The sequence below is a fragment of the Diabrotica undecimpunctata genome, chromosome 6 (assembly GCF_040954645.1).
Source record: "Diabrotica undecimpunctata isolate CICGRU chromosome 6, icDiaUnde3, whole genome shotgun sequence".
NCBI classification, from domain to species: Eukaryota; Metazoa; Arthropoda; class Insecta; order Coleoptera; family Chrysomelidae; genus Diabrotica; species Diabrotica undecimpunctata.
This window is the reverse complement of record NC_092808.1, coordinates 50,370,298-50,392,135: the sequence shown is the minus strand read 5'-3', so window position 1 is coordinate 50,392,135 and position 21,838 is coordinate 50,370,298.

The following is a 21,838-nucleotide window of genomic DNA, read 5'->3' as shown; positions in this document are numbered from 1 at the left end:
ATCTCTCTTAAGTAGTGGTACTTTTTCAAAACTTAAGGTAAGTAAAACATTGTAAACTTTCATGATACAATGAAAGAAAGATATGATACTTATCGTTCCAAATTTCGTTCAAGTTTGCGCATGACGTCAGGTGGTAAGGAGATCTTTTAAATTTCTAATGCGTTGCTATGCTATATGATTTGAGGATTTAAGATTTTAATATCAAATGTTACACTTTATAGATATGCTGTTTTGCTTAGTTAGTTAATATAATTATTGAGAACATGTCCAATATAAGAAATCAATTAAAAACATGATTTTTTATTATTAGACAAGATACATCCAATTATATATTATACTATATAATACTCGTACATTGAAATAAAGAAATAAAAAATGTTAAAGCTGAAGTAGTAATAAAGCCTATCAGTTATATTTTATCAGACCAAGATCTCTTATACATTAATTTTATTTTTAATGGTCACACAGCCTAAGGACTATTCAAATCTAAAGATGAATATAATATCTATTTATCTATACATTTTAATGAATAATAAGAAAACACTAAAGCATATAAATTATTCATTAAACAATAAGAATATTAAATACTAGGTAAACTAGTAAGTAATGAAAACTGAAGTAGGGCTACTATAAAAGTAGCATCCCTTGTGCGTAAAATAAATTTATATTCAAACAAAGAAATATTAAACAATTGTATACATATAATCAATAGTAAGTTACATATGCGTACTTTTATTAAATACATTAAGTGGGTACACAAATGTAAGTACGTAATATTAATTGCAGTAAATTCAAGAAATGTAGTTTTTATTTCAAAGTCTATTTAGATATTTATTATTTATTACTATTGTCCACAAATCAGTTCTTCATAGAATTGTGTTGTTTTGTTTTTAAACTATTGTCTAATTTCATATTTATTTCTATGTTTTTTATAATTTTTAATCTTATAAGTTTTAAATTTTCTGGTAGACAATGGTAAAATTTGGGCCCTATGTAACCAACATATCTCTGGAGTATGGATTTATTACAATTAGGTAAAGTTGCATTATTCCTTGAATATCGAGTTTATTGGGCATGATTGTTAAAGTTTATTATTATCTTTTTTTCATGTATATGTATAAGGGCTCTGTTACAGAATAATTTACATACAGTTAAAAATTGACTTTCATTATATAACAGCTCGCTAAAATATCTTAAATTTTTCCCATAAATAATTCTAATTAGCCACTTCTGAATAGTGTTTATAGAATGCAAGTAATTATTCCGTTTTTCACCCCATCCTAAAAGGGCATAGGTAAGTTGAAATTATATAAGTGCATAACAAAGAATTCTTAAATGAGTTATTCCTAAAAATTGTTTTAAAAATTTAAAACTTAATAGTAGCCCTCTTAATTTAACTACTATATTATTTGCTTGAGAATTCTAACGTAAATCAATAAGATAGTTTTTCTATCAGATGTCGCTATTGCGTCCATAACGAAGCCATTTTATTGTTGCTTCCTAATAGGACAGAGAAGATTATTTTTCACGTTAAGAACGGCTATGAATAACTGTTCTGATGAGACTTATTAAGTCGAAATACGTATCAACAGATACATAGACGCTTTGAACGTGAAATCAAATCTTTTCTGTCTTTTTCATTCTAACGTAAATGTTTATCTATTATCATACCTATTTAATCTCGTATGTATATGGAATTTTATACGTGAATGGTAAAATTTTGTTTTATCTACATTTACGGTAAGCTTATTAAACTAAAACCATTTCTGAATTTGTAGCAAAGTCTGTTTCGGCTTTTTGTTTTAAATTATCCCAGGTATTTGCATCATAGAAAATAGCTGTGTCATCTGCAAAGCTTACTTGTAATATTCAGTCTTAATAGATCATTGCTGTGTATATTGAAGAGAATTGGTCCTGTTCCCTGCGGGACTCCATATGATATAATTCTTCCCTTACTAATTTCTCCCTCTATATAAACATGTCGTTGCCTGTTTAGAAGATAACTTCCTAGAATATTATATGCAAGCCCTCTAATACCATATTTTTTAAGTTTAGTTAGCAATATTTTATGTGAAATAGTGTCAAATGCCTTTGATAAATCTACAAAAATATACAAAGAGCTGGTCCTGCATTATCAAGAGCTTTGTAGATGTTAGCTGTAGATGTGAGCACAGATTACATCTTCAGTGAATTTTCCTTCTTGAAATCCATACTGACATTTAGATAGTATCTGTGAGATTAGATACATCATCGTTTTTGTTAAATGTTCCTGAATTGTATATTAATCTATAACCCTCAATTTGAAACAAATTCAAATCATTTTGTTTAAAAGTTTCCGTTAAAATTACAAAATCGAAATCTCTCTTACATTCAGATAAAAAAATTACTAAATATAAGGCATCAAAAAATTTTTGATAGCTTCTTATATTCATATGCATAATATTTAGAGGTTGTATTAAATTATTAATTAAGGTATTAAAGTTTCTGATTGATTCTATTATGCATGATTTTTTATCAACCCCATCATATTCTTGCATAAACGCATCCATATTTAGTGAATTGATTTTAATAGTTAAATAAAAATGTTAAAATCTGTTAATATAAAGAATATAAATATTTTTCAAACAAATATTAAAATATAGTTTTGTTGTGAAAAAAAAAAAATCCAAGACAAATAATAAAGGTTCATACGTTAATCACAATAATTTAATTCACTATTTTTTTTACTCTACTCTACTCACAGCCTGACGTCACATAGCCCGACCCACCTGCGCAATATCATATGTAAACTTTAAATTAGTGTTCTATTGTAGCATAGCTCTAAAGATGGCTTTGTAAGCCGAAAGCCCTCAGCTAGGAAATAAATGTTTACACACTTCTTTTTCATTCTATTTTTAAACTATTTTTTTGATTCAAGGAATAAATTTGATCGTATTTCAAGTAGTCTCCTCAAAAAAGCAAAGTAATGCTAAATGTTCATATTCATGTTCAAATTCAATAATTTTCAAGAATATTGTGACGGAGATTTTTTTGTAATCGGAAAATCTGAAATTGAAACATTTTTTTTGAGACTTTGTGAAAAGTGCCAATTTGGTAGCGATCATAAATATTGTCAACAGCATTGTAGTTTTACGTCTGATCGAAAGATAAGTGAAAACGCGAGCAAACTCTTGACGTACAAAAACGTTGTGACATTAAGCGAGTAGGACAATCGTAATATGTTAATTTTCTTATAATTGAATATGTTAAGTTATCTATTACTATTTAAATGGGAATAAGCCACAATTTAAGGTTAAATCTAAATAGTAATTACTTTAACATGCCACAAGAAAATAGCTTCAGAACAATATTAAGTTATCTATTGGCAATAAACTTTCCAGCGCTCGATAACAATAAGTCCCGTGTATTTTGTCAGGCAATACTAGTATCCCGTTTTAATTAATTTCCATGATGCATTCATGAGGAAATTACACAGTGTTTGATGGTTTAATAATTACTTAGTCAAGATTTCAATATTACGGGTATTCAACGCACTTGATATCAACACATTTTCCATGCTTTTTCCACTCAGTATCTTCTAATGAGACGTAAAAACATAATGCTGTTCAAAATATTTATGATTATTGCCAAATTGACGCTTTTCATAGCATCTTAGTTAAAAATGCCCCTGTTTCAGATTTTCGATAAAAAAAATTGTCCATGACGACATTATTAATTAAATCACTTATTGCTCCTTTTCCTTCGATTTCTTATAGGTAAGCGGCGAACCCCCAAAAAGGGGTTTACTTTTGAAAAAGTCGATAACTCGATGGCAACCGGGCAAATGTACCAAAATGTTTGTTTTAATAATCTATACAGAATTCTTTTCTAAATAAAATTTTTTGATTTTAGGGACAGGCTGTTGTCCCGTCTCGTATCTCGAACTTTTCCATCTGCCACGTCCCATACCGTATCCTGCTGGACATCCCGCTGACTCGCTAAGCTAACTTAAATTATATTTTCTAAATAAGTAAATATGTTTTTATAATAATAATAAAAAGACAAATTTAATATACATATTTCTTTGAGCATATTTTGTTTTTACAAATTGTCTTAACAATTAAACATCAAAATTATATTATTAGACCAATTTAATAATGGCTTCAATTTCTACAAGTGGCACTTCTTTTTCTTTACAATGTCTTGTGTAAAAATTTCTATTTGTTTCGAGTTTCTCCCGTTTAAATTGTTTCAGACATTATACTACAATAATACAAACTCGGTGTACTGTATTTATCTAGTTAACGATTATTCATCTGAATGGGACCGTTCCTTGAAACAAGAAACAGAGACAAAACTCAGAGAATTATATAAAAAATATGAACAAAACAGCCTCAACCTTAAAGCAACAAACATGGAAGTTGGATCTTCTTCTGGGTCATCTACTGGCGAGGATGATCTCAAAATTTTCTCAGTGTAAGAGAAAAGGGTGAAAAGGGGGAAAAGTCCCTATCCATCGCATTTTTCCGTCAAGCACGTATTTCCATATTTCTCATGTCTTTATCAATGTTATCAAGGAACCTTGTTCTGGGTCTTCCTCTTCTTCTCTGACCAATGGGTCTATCAACGAGCGTTTTTTTTGCTGGGTGATTTTGTTCCATCCGCATTACATGCCCTATTCACCTCAGACGTCCTATCTTAATATGATTTACGATATCAGGTTCCTGGTATATTCTAGAAAGTTCGAAGTTGTATCGTCATCTCCACACTCTATTGTCATTCAATGTTACAACATGTTTTTCTTATTTTTTGTTAGAGTTCAGGTCTCTGAACCATATCTTAGCACTAGGTGAATTATTGTTTTGTAGAGTTTAATTTTTGTATTTATCGATATAATTGGAGATTTAAGGAGGAGATTGAGCCCAAAATAGCATCTCTTGGCCGTGCAAATTCTGCGGTTTGTCTCTGCTGTAGTATTATTTTCAGTATTGAGGAGCACTCTCAGGTATACAAATTCATTCACTGCTTCGATAATGTTGTTTTCTATACAAGGGGTCGTAGGATTTGTGGTTGCCTGCTTATTTTCATATACTTCGTTTTGTTGGTGTTTATTATTAAACCCATTTTTTATTTATAACTGTCTTATTAAGATCAATATAAATGATAGGGATGTTTGAAACCTTGCTAACGTCATTGATAAGACTTACAGCAACACCCTCGTATGTTAACCATTTTTGAAATTACCGCTCTGTCTGTATGGACTAACCAAACGTCAGCTTCGTTTCGGGTATATTCGGATACTGCCATGTATGCACGTTGAAGTTAACAACTGTTTTCAAGCCTCTACATCGTTAGAATGTTTAAAAAGTGTTCGCTTGGCAATCAGCTAATATTATATAATAAACTACTGTTTTACTTTGATTTAAATAACGTGCTTTAATGACGTTATCTAAAGTTAAATATAAAAATTATTGATGTTAAAACAGTGAAAAGTATCAGTATTTTGAAATTCGCTTCGGCTCCATGTTGCAAAAGTATTGTGTTTTTTATACTTCTTTTCTTTGCACAGTTTTGAAGTTAATATTTTTTATAAAGAACTGATTTATTACCTGTTTTCTGTAAAAAGAAACTGAACGTTTTTAAGTTTATATGGTTCATAACTTGAGCTTTTACTTCACTTCCATAATGTACGAGCTACATATCCCTTAGGGTAAAATTTCTTGCTATTTTTTCTCTCTGGCTGTATGTTTATTAAAATAATTTTAAAAGAACTGATAATGTTTAGAGATAGATTTATAAAAAAACGTCTTCAAATAAAAGGATGAAGTAGCAGTATCCTTGTTTTTATTCTTCACCTTTGATCGATAACCCTCCAGTCTCATAGTGAACTACATTTTGTGTATATATATATATATATATATATATATATATATATATATATATATATATATATATATATATATATATATATATATTGTATATATGTGTATGTAAGTAATGACCATGTGTTTTATTTTAAGATGTATTTTCCGATTTGTTTTCTATTATACACTACACATTCTATTTTATTTTACGAAAACTGAGTAAGATAGAATAAATTAATTTGTTACAGCAGTCTTCCCGAAGAAGACATTTACAAAAGTAAAATAACTAAAGTCTCAGTCCGGCAACAGAAAATTATTTGTCACCAAAGACATGAAAAATTCTCAGATCTCCACGACACAACCCTCCTATTGTATACATTCTCGTCTTCTATTGTTGTTCAAGTATTTTTCATTTTGACAAAACAAATCCTCTACAGCTTAGACTTCGTATAAACATGACAAACAAAACATGAAACGTACTGAATCACACAAAGTGAAGTGCATTTTAGTCTCTGCTGTTGCCTGGTGAAAGCAAATACTGTGAGACTAAACGATGGAGATATATGTGTAAGAATGTCCTCGGCCTCGCTTTCGGGCTAAAATAGCCAAGAAAGATGAGAGTCCGTCGTCACTCGTCAGTCGTCGGTAGAGTAAATACATTTTCTTTTAAGGATGAGAAGGACAAATATACTAATTGCTAAGTGTTTCATACTTTTCCTTAATGACTATTTTATACAATATTAGTTAATTTTGCCCTAACAGTAACTAAACAGATACTAAATATTGTATGGGTATTTTTTAGATGTGTAGAACTTTTAAATGGAATAAAACAAAGATGATTTTTTAAATTAATATGAAATTGACTCTATCCAAAAGATAATTTTTTGGCATTATAATTTAAGGCTTATCGGCGTAGACTAGCGACTTAACATATCCCCACAGAAAATAGTCTGGCGGTGTTAAATCGCAAGATCTTGGGTCCTTCGCGGGTCCTAAACATGAAACTATTGGTTACCAAACATTTCTTTTAATAAATCAATTGTGGCACGAGCTATATTACATGTTGGGCCGTCTTTATAAAACCACAGCTCCTGCACATTATATTTGTTCAATTGTGGAATGAAAAAGCCAGTAATCATGGCTCTATAGCGGTCACTATAAACTCTAAGGTTCTGGCCAGAATTGTTTTTGAAAAAGTACTGACCAATGATTCCGCCAGCCCACTTCGAATTCACTCCGAATATGATAGTATTGTTTTTTGACCAACCAAAAGTGAGCTTCATCGCTAAACAAAATTCGCTTATATCTGGATCAACGACAATCTGATTTTGGGCCCATTTGCAGAATCTATGCCTTGCTAGGTGATCGTGTAGGTACAATTCTTGCACGAGTTGGATTTTGTAAGCACGCAAATCAAGATCTTTCGTCAAAATCTTCCATAAAGTGAATAGACACATCCAACTGCTGTGCACGATGGCGGATACACTGTTTCGGGTCTTCCTCAATTCTGCGCTCTACATCAGCAACAACTTCTTTTAAATGCACCATAAGGTATTTCTGTGGATGCGTATTATTATTTAGAGTAAACGTGGTGCAAAAACGTTCCATGGTTAATCGAATTAATTGCTCTGATGGACGATTATGTTGACCATACAATGGACGTAGTGCGTTATACATGTTTCGAATAGAACCATGAGTCTTAATATAAATTTGCACAATATGGTTATTAATTCCAGCATATCATCTCCAGGCTCTTTTCTAATTCCAAAGACTCCTTTAGACGGACATTGCCATGCCCGTCTTTAGAGTGTGTGCCTAACTTAAATTTAGAGCTAACACGTTAATTTATGTTAAGATTTGGTGGCAAGTGTAGATAACTGTGCAGTTATTTTATGTATTAAATCATATGTTGTTTTGAGATGTTGGTATTTCGTCGAATGCTGAAAATTCTATGGACCGACCGCGTTAGAAATGAAGAAGTTTTAAGGCGTATGAATAGAGAACGTGAACTCACAGAAATTGTCAAGAAGCGTAAAACGTCTTATCGTGGACATATATTTAGACACGACAGGTATAACTTCCTTCAGCTTAATATAGAAGGGAAAATAGAAGGCAGACGCGGCCCGGGTAAACGACAAATGACCTGGCTGCGCATCATCAAAGATTGGACAGGATTAGACTTTCAAAGTTTAATAGGAAAGCCCAAAATAGGGAAGACTGTGCAGAGGTTATCGCCAACCTTCGCTAAGAAGACGGCACCTAAAGAAGAAGAAATCATATGTGCAATTTACTAGTTTTTCTCTATTAGCTGTAATATGATTACTTCGTATAGACAGCATATTAAGTAAATTTAAAAGCTCAAAAAGACCATTACCTAGAAATTCTGGGGCTGAATATTTATAATGAAGTTTGACATAGCCAACAAAAAAACTAATATAACTCAGTTGCTTTTTGACTTCATAAATTACTATGTTATAAGAAAACCAAATTTCCTTTATTGCACATACGTTTGAAAAGTTATTTTTGCCTTAAAAGTAAATATATCTGTCCGATTGTATTCTTTAAAATACCAACAGCGCGAAGTAGACAGCGGCGGAGTCTACTTCAATGTGGTCAGTATTAATCGCTATGGCAACTTAATGCATATTGACATTTACGAGGAAGATTCGTGAGTGCTTCCACCAAATAAATGATTGATGGATTTTTGTCTGAAAGGTCTAGCATGTATCTTTTATGACGTGGATTTGTCAATTAGGCATTATTTCTTGGTAACAAGCGGGCTTTATGTACCACTAAACAAACATATCAAAACTTCATTTAGTTTTAAAAAGAGTCTTCGTTTTCGTAAATGATAAACGTTTCTCATACATTTAAAAGAAAAATTATTGAAATTAAAATACATAAATAATTGACCGAGATAATGGCAAAAAGCCTTATTTTTGTAGTACTTTATAAGTGTTAACAACTTTGTTTTCTGCATATTGACATGTAATTTTCTACTCTGGCAGTTAATGAGTTATTAAAGTGTGCCAAATTTCAAACAGATCGACCATATTATCCCGGAGAGCAGTTATTTAAGCAACTATGCTTTCCCAAAAAGTCACTCTAGAGGTATTGTGTAAATCGAAACGATTCTATAAGGATTAATTTTTAAGGTATATTAAAAAACTGAAATATTTTAATAAATTGGATATTAAAAATCAGTTTGAAAAGGAGCTTCTAAACATTTATATTAACTTTGATATTTTTTGTGTCACAAACTTGTAAGTAGCCTTAATTAAAAGCTGGTGAAAAAACACACTTTCCAACAAAACAGAACCTTCTATGACCAATAAGAACCAATATATCGTTTTATTCTTTAAATCATATTTCCGTTGTTTATTAACATTTAGACCAGAAATTTGAATGGATTCTAAATGAAGATATATATTTTGTGTGATCTCAGTTGTAGAAGGCATATACAGTAAAGAAGTAAAAAAATATAACCAGTAAAATACCGCCACGGAAATCTCGAGGGGAGAACTTTCTGATCTCCGTTTTTTCAGATTTTAACGTCAAATAGAGGCGCGCTGGCACAATTTGCAATATCTTGGTTTCTATGGTACGTAAAACCTTAATTTTTTTTAACTGGAGTAGCTCAATAAAATAATAATATCCCGGATAAATAAATTAATTACATTTTTGCATAAAAAAGTTATTAAATTATAAGTTAATAAAATACATTAAATTCTGTTATTGAATTTTATAGTTCAACAAAATAATATATTTTATTATAACTTCATTTAATTAAGACAAGCAGCTAATAAGTATAAATAACATTTTTATGGTTCACCTCCCCACTTTTCTGTCACGGTGTTTTACGAGTACCATCTTTTTAACGGGTTATAACTTCTTACTTCTTCTCGGCATATACCATCTAAAAAATGAACTATACAATTTAGATTTTCGTTTAAAATCTGATTAATTTTCAGCTCTTAATTTTAATAAACAATAAAAATATGATTTTGAGAAAAAAAAAATGCTATCTTGATTCCTACTGATAATAAAACGTTTTACTATTTTTTGAATGGTGTGTTTTCTTACCAGCCTTTTATTGAACCTATATACAAGCGTGTGACATAAAAAATGTTGTAAGCTATTATAAATATTTACAAGGTAAAAAGTCGACCCTTTTTCAAACTGATTGTTAATTACAAATTTAACAAAATATTGCAGTTTTTTTAATGTGCCTTAAAAATAAACCCTTATAGAATCGATTTCGGTTTACATACCACGTCTAATGTGACTGTCTGGGCAAGTACAATTGTTTAAATAATCGCTCTTCGGGATAAACAAATTGAATAACTTACAAACTATTTGATCGATCTATTTGAAATTTAGCACACTTTAATAACTCATAACTGCCACATTTTTGGTTAGGTATGTTATATATCATTATGCAAAACCAAAATAATTAACATTTATAAATTAATGCAGTTAAGGGTTTTTTGCACCTATCTTGATAAATTGTTTATGTATTTTAATTTTGAAACTCTCAATTTTAAAGAACTTTATAAGATCTACAATTTTTTCTACTACTATTCTACTATCTACTATTGTTTAAAACAAAAACAAAGCAAAATTAACTATACGTCTTTACGGATTTTTTATCAGCTACCCCTCATATACCTTTTAGAATCTTCAAATATATGGATAAGATTTTTACGTGAAATCATTAATTTTGTCCCAGATAGACTTGTGTAATAATAGAAAAAAGAAATAAGTACCATATACCGGTATGGTTGACTTTGTAAATTTCAAGAAGGAAGAATTTTAAGTCTGTTGAAACAAACTAAATAATGCCATGCAAAATTCCAAAATAGATCAACGATATATCAATCTTAATTAAAAAGATTTATAGTAAATCAAGCCTACGAATATAACTGCATGAACTAACAGAAGTTGCGATACAAAGGGAAGCAAGAAAAGAGGATGTAATCCGCTAAACTCTCAGTCTTACACTTAAGATGTTTTTAAAAAAGTAGAATGAAAAAACCTCGAAATAAACATAGCAGAAGAAAGACTCAACAATCTGAGCTTCGCTGATGACGTTATTTAAGCGCGCATGAAGAACAGAAATTAAGAGAATGCTAGAAAAATTACAGTAAAAAGCAAGCAGTAGGATTAGAAATGAATACCGCAAAAACCGTATGACTACCCAACAAAACGAGCAATCAAATAATAAAACAATAAATCCAATAAAACAATAAAAATAATCAGAAGATGGAGAAAATGATTTCATTTGTATATAATAAAGATATGATACATATACTTAACGACCAAATAGGTGTGAAGAATTTATTGTTATTAAATATTTTGTGATTGAACTGAAATGTAGGGTTATTTATGTATTTTTCTGTTCTAGATTCCTTCCTTACAATCACAAAATTACTGTAGTGTGCGAATTAATGGAATCATGGGCTGTTTAAATGAAACACATTATTTAGAAAAAAATTATATTTTGTCTGCAATTACTGCTTTTGCCCGTTTTTTCATAGATTCTACGAATTTCAGTTCTTAGATAACATTTATCTAGAAACCAAACCTGAATGACCGCTTGTATCATTTTTATTGTTGTACTACAGTCGATTTTGCGCAGTCTAGCTTTGCAAATGACCTTGTTTTTGAAAAATTCCATCATTTGCTTTGACTTGTGACGGAGCAGAGTCCTGTTGAAGAATTACTCCCCCTTGGGGCTGACATTTTTGGAGTTCTGTGTCCAAACGCTATTCCAACATGGATTTATTTTTGGCTTCATTCATGCCTTCGATTGGTACCAAAGATCCAACCCCCGTGTATGAAAAACATTCCCAAAACATTGTTTTGACTGGATGTTTTACGGTTTGATCAAAATGAGATTATGTAAAGTTTTCATTGTCAGACTTCCTGACGAATTTCTATCGCTGTCCTTGAACTGTCAAGTGAGTTTGCTCTGTAAATAGAACTTTTATCCAGTCCTTGACAGTCCATGTAGAGTCTTTTTTGGCCCATAATAGCTTTAGTTTCTTCATTCGTTTAGTTAGAAGCTGTTTTTTCTGTGAACGCAATGCCCTTCTACCATTCTTCGAAAATATTTTCGGAACAGTTGAGTCATAAATCACTACACCTGATGCTGCTAGATCTTGTTGGAGCTCTTGGCTTGTTTTTTTGGATCTATATTGCTCTTTCGACGTAACAATCTTTCATGTGCTGGTGTTTTTCTCCTTCTTCTGCATTTTCCTAATTTTTTCACATCCATTAATCCCGTTTTTTACGCTTTAAAATCTTGCTCCTACCCCCTGACTCACTTCACATGTCCTTATGATTTTTCTTTGTGACATAGAACTTTGTTGACAACGTGATAATCTTTTCACGCTTCCTAGGCGTAATATCCATGATGGAATTAAACGAAAAAAGTCACTAATTACCGAAAACAACATAAAATAGTACAAAACAACACATACTTGTGGGAAATGTCCTAAAACACCCTCAGATAAAAGTAAGGTTATGTTTCGAATGCTTGTCAGTTGTAAATGTGGGGACAGTGTTGCCAACTGTGAATATTGAAAAATGTCACCGTGATTCCAATAATTCACACAATACTGTATAATATGGTTATAAACAAATTATTTATCCATTACTTATTACGCTTTCTCAGTTTTTTAAGTTATTTCGAGGCACTTGCCGTCTTGATGATGCTATTTCGTCTAGTATTGATGTAAGTGTGCGTTATCATTTTATTTATTAATTTTTCAACATAATTGATTTTTGTTGTCTCATCATTAAATGAACATTGATGTTTGGTCATATTTTTAAAACATGGTATATGATGACTATGTGGTTAACAGATAATATTGTGTTTGGTAAATACGTAGTTGTATATGCCTGTTATTGTTGAGGACTATTGTTGTTGGAAACATGTTATTGTTAGCAATTTGCCACTATTATGTATTACATATTCATTGAATATGTGCATGATTTCAATGGTTAAGTATATCATTAATTATTTAGTTGAAGTAGCTACAACAATTCTGGTTATTTTATGAAGATTATATTATTATATTTGGTTTGATAGTTTTCAATTAAATAATTTTATAATCTAAAAAGTTTTCGACTTTTATAATTATTTAGTAAACGATTTTGTTGTATTATTTTACTACAGTTATTTAAAAAGCTAAAAATGTCTTTGTAAATAATTCGATAATAAGTGATCGATTCGACCGTTACTTGATAGAAATTCATTTTATCTAATTACAAAACACTGGAAACTTATGTTTTTAAAACTTTCACAAAATTTATTATAATTTTTATTTGTTTATCAGTACAACTGTTTCGGCAGAGTGTCTTCTTCGAGTGATCTATTTTTGGTATGCGTTTACACTTTATAGTCTTTAACTGATTAAGTTGAGGAAAGGAGAACTGTTTGTCTCCAGTTGGTCATTCAGAATTATGTTTGTATTTTTTATTTTGTTAATTTTCATATATTCTAATAAAGATAGCCTGAGGCCTTAATTTTGAATGTGAAGAATTTGTAATTCGCCGGTAAAAAATTAGTATGGTGTAGAAGGCGACGTGCGAACGTTGAATCTATTTTTCTATTATTGAAAGCCCTTTTATGTACTGTTATATGTTTGTTAAAGGTTCTACCAGTTTGACCGATGTAAGTTTTTGGCCAGTCGCCACAAATTCGATTCATGACATAATTATTTCCCATTTATTGCGAGTTTTTATAACTTAGGACGTGTAATATGGCATATATAAATTTAGGGAAACCCTCGTGTAGTACAGTTGTTAATTTCTACACAATGTAACCTCCATAAGCGACAAGAAATTAATTTGTTGTCATACTGATTTTGGTATTAAAAGGTATTAGATCAATTTGGTATTAATAGGATTAAAAGGTTATGAGTTCAGAAATTTTAATTGCATTAAAATTACATTAACACCAACGGATGATGCTACCCAGGTGAATTTAATATTTCTTACATTTTATTGAAAACTATGTTGTAATGTTTAAAATGGCAACGTAAAACTTCCAAACAAAGAAGCTATACACCAATGTGAATTTAACCATAAATAATCAGCCAGTTGAAAGAGTTACGTCCTACAAATATTTAGGGGTTTGCTTCACTGATACTAATGACCAGACAAGAGAAATCAAGGGGCGAATAGAGATAGCGAGACAATCGTTTGTCAAAATGAAAATGTTCCTATGCAGCCGGGACATAAATATAAACTTAAGAACGAGAATGTTAAGGTGCTATGTTTTCTCCGTTCTGCTGTACGGCATGTAAGCCTGGACACTGAAAAAGATAAACATCAAAAACATTGAGTCATTCGAGATGTGGTGTTACAGGAGAATGTGGAAAATACCATGGACAGAAAGAGTAACAAATCAAGATGTTCTGCTAAAGATGGGAAAGGAATGCGAAATCATAAAAACCATACAAACGAAAAAACTGAAATATCTGGGACACATAATGAGAGGAGAAAAGTACTCTTTGCTTAGACTCATAATCCAAAGAAAAATCTCGGGAAAGAGAAATGTGGGACGTAGGAGGATTTCTTGGTTGCGAAATTTAAGGGAGTGGTACCCTATGGGTGCAGTTCAATACAGTTGTTCAGAGCTGCAGCCAACAAAGTAAAGATTGCTGTGATGGTAGCCAACCTCCGATAGGAGAAGGTACTGCAAGAAGAGAAGGGGTTGCTGCTGACCCTCACACGATGTGTGACGATGACGATGTAGACATCGTCTGAGATTCAGCAACAACCCTTAGTGGGAGTCTTACGTTACCATGTAGGCTACCTGAGAAATATTTAAATAAATGTAAGAAATATTAAATTTTGTACCATCTAAAGGGTTTTTACCTAAGTATTTAGTGGCTTTACTCATGTGCACCTAATAACAAAACGCTGATGATGTGCTTTTTAGTCCTAAAACGTTATGGGATTTAACCCGGAAGAGATTTTAAATTATATACCTTTTATAAAGGATTTTAAATAAATTTTTATTAGATATTTGTAGAACATAGAACAACTTTACCCAATGGTCGATTATCGTGTTGACGATGAGATATAGGGTGTCGTTTTTTAATAAACTTTAGAATATGTGCTTGTTTTTGCCAGTAACTTGTGTGGCATCTATGCTATGTAGAACTTACAATAAACTTTGTCTCTAAAAGTCACTTGACAAAAGCGGATCACTCCCAATACAATATTCGCTATTTTATTCCACACATAATAATTATCTTCTACAATTGTTTCTTCGATTTCTATGAGCTTTATATAAAAGCAATAACTAGAGGAAACAATCAGTAGGTTTCCCTTCTACAAAAGAAGTAGGTTTTCAGAAGAATGGTTGTAGATAAACCCCTGAATGTGATACTTTTCTATGTTGTATGAGGAAACAATCAGTAGGTTTCCCTTCTACAGAAGAAGTAGGTTTTCAGAAAACTGGTTGTAGATAAACCCTTAAATGTGATACTTTCCTATATTGTATGTGTAAACAAAAATGTCATTATAACTCTTATAATAAATATATTTCATCAAAATCTAGCACTTAAAGCTAATAGTTCATTTCAGTCAATTTAAACTTTCTATAGAAATTCTAACCCAAATACGTCGAAAGAAACGATCTTATAACCAAAACAAAAACTGGATGTTTTCTCTCAATTACCCATCAAAATATCCTTAACAACCAATTAACTCTAAACTATTTAATTAAAGAAATGTCAGCACGCAAACACAAGACGGTCGAGAAAAAGCTACACAGCTTGCGGGTTATGCAAATAGCATCTAATGAACGACTATTATATTCTAATGGTCACTATCGCTAACTAGTATCGTCGGATACGTGGCGACTAATAACTTTTTAATATAATGTACCCATCGCTGGTACTTAGTTGTAGATAATATTATATTACCGCTAATGTAAAACACGCCAATAAAGTTTTTATGACTAAATAAATCAAGCTGGATATTATTTATTGCTCTAGAAGTCTAGAAGAACGTCGGAATGACTTACGCGGAATTTGTTATCGATTTTAGATTTACAGTTCGACAATTGGTTGTTCAGATAGTTTATATATGTTGGAATGTAAATGCGTGGTGAGATTTTACACAAAATTTTCTTAATTTTTTACACAAAGAATGTTTTTTCACAGAAAATAAAGTATTTGACTTTTTTCACAGAAAATAAAGTATTTGACTTCAAAGCTATGGAGAGTTATTTTCCATTCATTTTTTTTTGTCTTACTTCTTTAAATTCATATTTACTACGATATATCGAAAAATGCTTAGCCTGCTATAGAAGCAAACAATATTACTCGACACATTTCCTTCCTTATTGCATACATTTATTATTTATTACAACGAACCTGTAACGTATGTACCTGTAAAGAAAACCTCTAAAGCTTCTGCCAAGACTTCGTTGGAAAAAAATTTACGATTTTTTTTATTTTTCCTTTCAGTTGAAGAGAGACATGAGATTCTATAAAACCAGATCCAGAATATAAGGGACTGTTCGAGTAATTCGATGGGTTAGTGATGAATTGTTTACGTTTTAATATGTAATCTGTAGGTATGCAGAAGTATTATCCTGCAAACACAAAATACCTTTATACAACGCTTTTGGTCAACAATTAGGTATTTGTGGATCCATCTTCTAGAAATATTTTTAATGTCTAAATCGATGTAAATTATACGAGGGACGCGTTCTTGTGAAATATTGGGAAGGCCAGAAACTGACTTTTTCAATTATTGTTTATTTTCGTCGGAATATTTACCTCTTTTGAAGCTTCCAATCCAATTTTTTACATTCACGAAGAACATTCATCACCAAGGTTATAAATCATACTTTGGTAAAACTGTTTTCGTAAATCTATAAGTCCTTTTAAAGACACCTTTCTAATTTTCTTACAATTTTTGTTTCAATTTTGTTGCGTAACATTCGCTTGACTTTTTGACGCGAAACTTTATAACACATCTAGTAAGTTATTTTGCTGATCAGATTTTTTGCACTCTTTATGTTCTAATTTTCATTCTTTTTGGCAATATTTTGAGATCTTTTATTTCAGCTCTACAGTTTCCCCCCTTCCACAATGGGTCACCTTGAAAATTTCAAGTTTCTGGAATATTTTTGCCTCTGGTGCAATAATAACAACCTTTTTTTTAGGCTAAAGTATTTTTTATTTGTCATCAATGTTTGTTTTGAAAGAAAAAAAAAACGGTTTTTTATTGTTTTTATTGAAAAAGCAGAAAACTAACCAAATTGTTGATAAAACAGGCATACGAAAAAAATGGAAAATACAGAACGTGTTAAAATGTCAGTGAAATTTCAATGATTAATATCGTGTATTGCCTCCACTTGCTCCAATGACCTCTTGCAGACGACTGGGCATACTCTCAATTTTTCTCCGGATTACATGTTGTGGTATGTTATTCCACTCTCTCACTAACAGATCCTTAAGCTCCTGTCCGTTGTTAGGAGGAGATGTTAGGGGTTGAATACGTTTTTTTCAAATCGTCCAAGATATGTTCGATGGGATTCAGGTCCGGAGACCTAGCTGGCCAGGGTAACCTCGTAATTCCAACCTCGTCCAAGTATTGCATACTGATCGTGGCAACGTGCGTTCGCGCGTTGTTCTGCATAAAAACGACGTTTTCTCCAAGCCTTGCCATTGTATGCATAACATGTTCTTCCAGAATCTCCGTAATGTCCCTTCGTACAGTTAAGGACCCATTTTCGATAAAGGGTAATTCTGTGCCGAAGTCGAAAGATACACCTCACCAAGCCATGACCAAATGGCATTCTTGGAGCAATGCAAGCTTGTGAAAATCATTCACCGGTTCTCCTCCAAACTCTTACACGTCCATCGGATCCAGTTAAGCAGAAACGGGATTCATCTGAGAATAACTCTTTGCTTCAATCGTTAATTCCCCAATGCGCGTATTGTCGAGCAAAAGCTAGTCGTGCAACTCGATGCGCCAGGCGAAGTGGCGGCCCTGTAGACATTACCCGAGAAGATAGTCCAAAAGAACGAAATCTTCTCCTGACTGTTACAACGCTAATATTGCGATTTCGTACTTCCTGTAGACGATTTTGATGCATAATCGCAGTTGAGGTCCGGTTTCGTAAAGCCTGAAACACAAGAAAACGGTCATCTCGTACAGTGGTCATTCTTTTTCGTCCAGAACCAGGTCGTCTGGATAGCAAACCCTTCTCCTGAAAGCGTTGAAGCACTCGTTGAACCGTAGAAAGGCTTACGCCAACAGTTCTTGAGACTAGCCGTTGAATGTGACCGTCTTTCACAAGCGCAACAATTTGTACCGTTTCAACAACAGTCAAGGGTATTTTTGGGAAAAAATAAATAATAATAAACACTAATAATGGCACTAATAAACACTAATGGCGACAATAATAAACATTTGTTCGTTGCGTTTGAACAGAAAGTCGAAGCACAAATGAGACATTTAAAACAAGCGGCAGTTACAGGTACCGTTCATTTTGGGAAGTGTGCGCTTTCCCGCTAAATCGGCACTATTGAAATTCTTTGTTGCAAAGGAAACCACTAAGTCGACAACAATTCCCAAAAACGTGCATTAGTTTGTATTTGTGTTATTATTATTTACGATAAAGCTCGTTAAAAATGAAATATCGGTGATTTTCAAGGTGACCCGGATTTTATGATCGCGAGTGTATAATATTTATAATTTTTTTGATGATTTATTGGGAAGTAGAATTAAAAAGTTAAAAACAATATAGTGTTAATAAGGCATCGCCTTGCCTGAATATATTTTCGATTATGTATCTTCCATCTCGAAAGGAGGTTACTGTATATGATACGAAATTAAAATAAATAGAGACAATCAAACATAGTAACTGCAAAGAAGAATTAGTCTAAGATGGGCCATATACAGAAGGTTTTAGGTGCTATAATTGCAATATGTGTGCAATCAATAGTCCCAATTACACCATTTAGTCCATCAAACCTCATAAAACTTATTTTATGTTGATCCATGTCGATTTCTCTTCGAGGAAATTTGATTTGATTTGGCACCAAGCATTACATTTCTCCCTACATGAAAATACATTGAAACCTTATTACTTTTTCGCAATTAGTGTGTTCCAAATAACTTTGAAGTAAATGTGTATATTATCTCACGTGCAATAAAATTTGTGCTATGAATCATTTTCAAATGTACTATAAATATTTGTTTTTATTTATGGTAAAATGAAACTTCTAAACTTTTATTTCAAGTATAAAAAATGTCTTACATACTTTCGTTTTTATGACTTTCTAGGTAGTCTGACAGACCGTGGCGTGCCGTTTATGTAATATTTTTTCACCTTACCGATTTGGGGTTAAAAATGCAGCTTAATAAAAACGCAACAGTTAAAATATTTGTTTTATGGAAGAATATCATTTAACGCAGTATCTCGGAACTTTAACAATTATGTAAATTCAGGAAAATGGCTATAAACCAGAGCAGTCCTACCTGAAAGAAATTCTCGCGTCTTGATTCTGGTTATAAATTCAAATCGTAAACCTCGGGAAATTTTTATTTTTTATTTCCGTTTTACCCATCTACAAAATAAGAGTCCATTGACTCGGGAATACTTTCTAAGATGTTTATTGCTTTACCCCATCCTATAAAATCACTCTCAGATATTTACGGTTTGTGGTGGATCCAAAAACCAACATCTCGAAGATATTTTATGTTGCTCTTCTTTTACGGTTACCGCATAACGTATAGCTAATGGTTGAGCTGTATTTCCAAAATAACCGCAAATTTCTCGGTGAATCGCTTTCCAGTTATATTTTTCGATGCTGCATAGGCCAATCTAAAAATGTGTGTAAAACATGTAACCGAGCAATGAATTAGGCCAGAGAAACTTTAACTTTTTATTAAACATACAAAGTTTTATAGGTAGAAATAAAATAAGTAACTTTAATAAAAAAAAGTCTATTGATGCATATTACTGATCTTATCACCTTCTTTGTATATGATAAGTATACTTATCCACTCCATTATGGCTAAAAAATTACATTGGTGATATTCTGATATTTCAGAGAGATTATTATTTTATTAACGATTAATATTAGTTTTATATCTTCTCATTGTTAACCACCAGCTTTAGCTACTTTTTCGCTGGCGTTGTTTTATGCCCTATTGGTTAAAACGTTAGTCGTCAGTTAAATAAAAAAAAATAACTCTCAAGTCACCTCGCTTTTTTTTTAATTCACATCAATATTTAGTTGTTTGAATGTATTTCAGAAAATTTGCAGCATTGTTTTACAAATAAAACATTTCTTTATCGTTTTTTTGTTGCGGTACAGTTGTGTCACAGAACCTAAAGAAATATTTTTGTTGACTGTGGCCATGTTTTCCTGTTGCAACCTGTCTATTCGTGGATTTGCGTGTTACATTCTACACACACTGTTTTATCAGTTGTAATCGTACCTTCGGCGAGTGCAGTTTATCATAGTGCTATAGAGAGTTAAAAAAATGTTAGTAGAAAGAACAACGTCGAATTCAAATGCTTCTAGACGAGATGTTGTTTGATTATGAATGCGACGAAAGCAATTTATGGTGCGAAAACTCTGAAGATGATTATTCACCTAGTAAAGAAGGCAGTGGAAGCGATACCTCGTCACGCACATTTTCTTTTATTAAAATTATATTATAATTAATAATATTATTTAAAAAATATTTGTTTTTTAATAATTAACCCAATAGAGCCTGTCCCTTATAGATCAGTGTTTAGTTGATCAGTGTTGCCGGTAAAAATTTTAGTAGGTTGGGTAATTTACAAACGATAAAAATTCCAATACAACTTCGTTAGACCAATCCATAGTAAATTTAACACGACACTCACCGTACCTGCCCCTAGTTACATCGGAAGGGTTGGAGGGATAAGTACATGCGGTGCATCAGCTTCTTCTGAACCATGTTGATTCACCGACAAACTACGGAACTGCACGCATCGATAATAAATAGACAGATTTGTCCTATCCCAGGGATCCTAATCCACAAATATTCAGGTTAAAACGGTATTTCACGTTGGGTTGGTTCACGTTTTTATATTTTGACTTTTTCTATTATGTATTTTATCTCTCTATTTCACGTTCCGCAGATTTAATGATCAGCATCCAATTTCCTCTGAGTTGTGTTAAGAAGCAATCTCACATAATGTGAAGTGGCGTTCTTCACCGACAAAGAGAAATAGAAAATACATAATAGAGAAAGACAAAATATAAAGACGGGAACCAACACAACATGGAATACCGTTTTTCTTCTCAATATTTGTAGTTTACGATAACTGTGATCAGGCAAATCAGATCAAATAGGCAAAACTGTCTATAGCAGGCGCATGTTATCCCCTTGTTTGTCGGTAAATCGACCCGGTTCAAAAGAAACCTTGTCCTTAACTCTCAATACTCACCACCGGAATGGTCCTCTACATTTTGGGGTTGGTCGAGAGCATTTATCAAAAAGCGAATATTTACTAATTTTCTGTGTGTCTCTTTTCTGTTCATTAATGTCGATTTTCTTTCTCTTTGCCGACGTAAACAAGGGAAGAGCGCCATTTTAAGAGCCGGCTTTTAAATACCGACAAACAGCGGAACGGACATCAGAGATCGTAAACAACAAATATTCAGGGTAAAACGATATTTCACATTGGCTTGGTTTACATTTTTATACTTTGTCCTTTTTTGTTATGTATTTTCTATCTCTCATCAGATCGCACCTTAAGTGTCAAACATGCTTTACGGATAGGCACCATAAGAAGAAAATATTAAAAATTTAATTCAGATGATTTTACACAAACCACTTTATGTCTTCTTAACATTGGTGAAATATCAACCTACTTTTTGCTATTTTCGTTTCAACTCGTAGTTCAATTCGTAATTCAAATTGCGTTTACCTAAATAAAAACTGTTCACTATCGAAAAAGAACATCTATAATCTCGTCT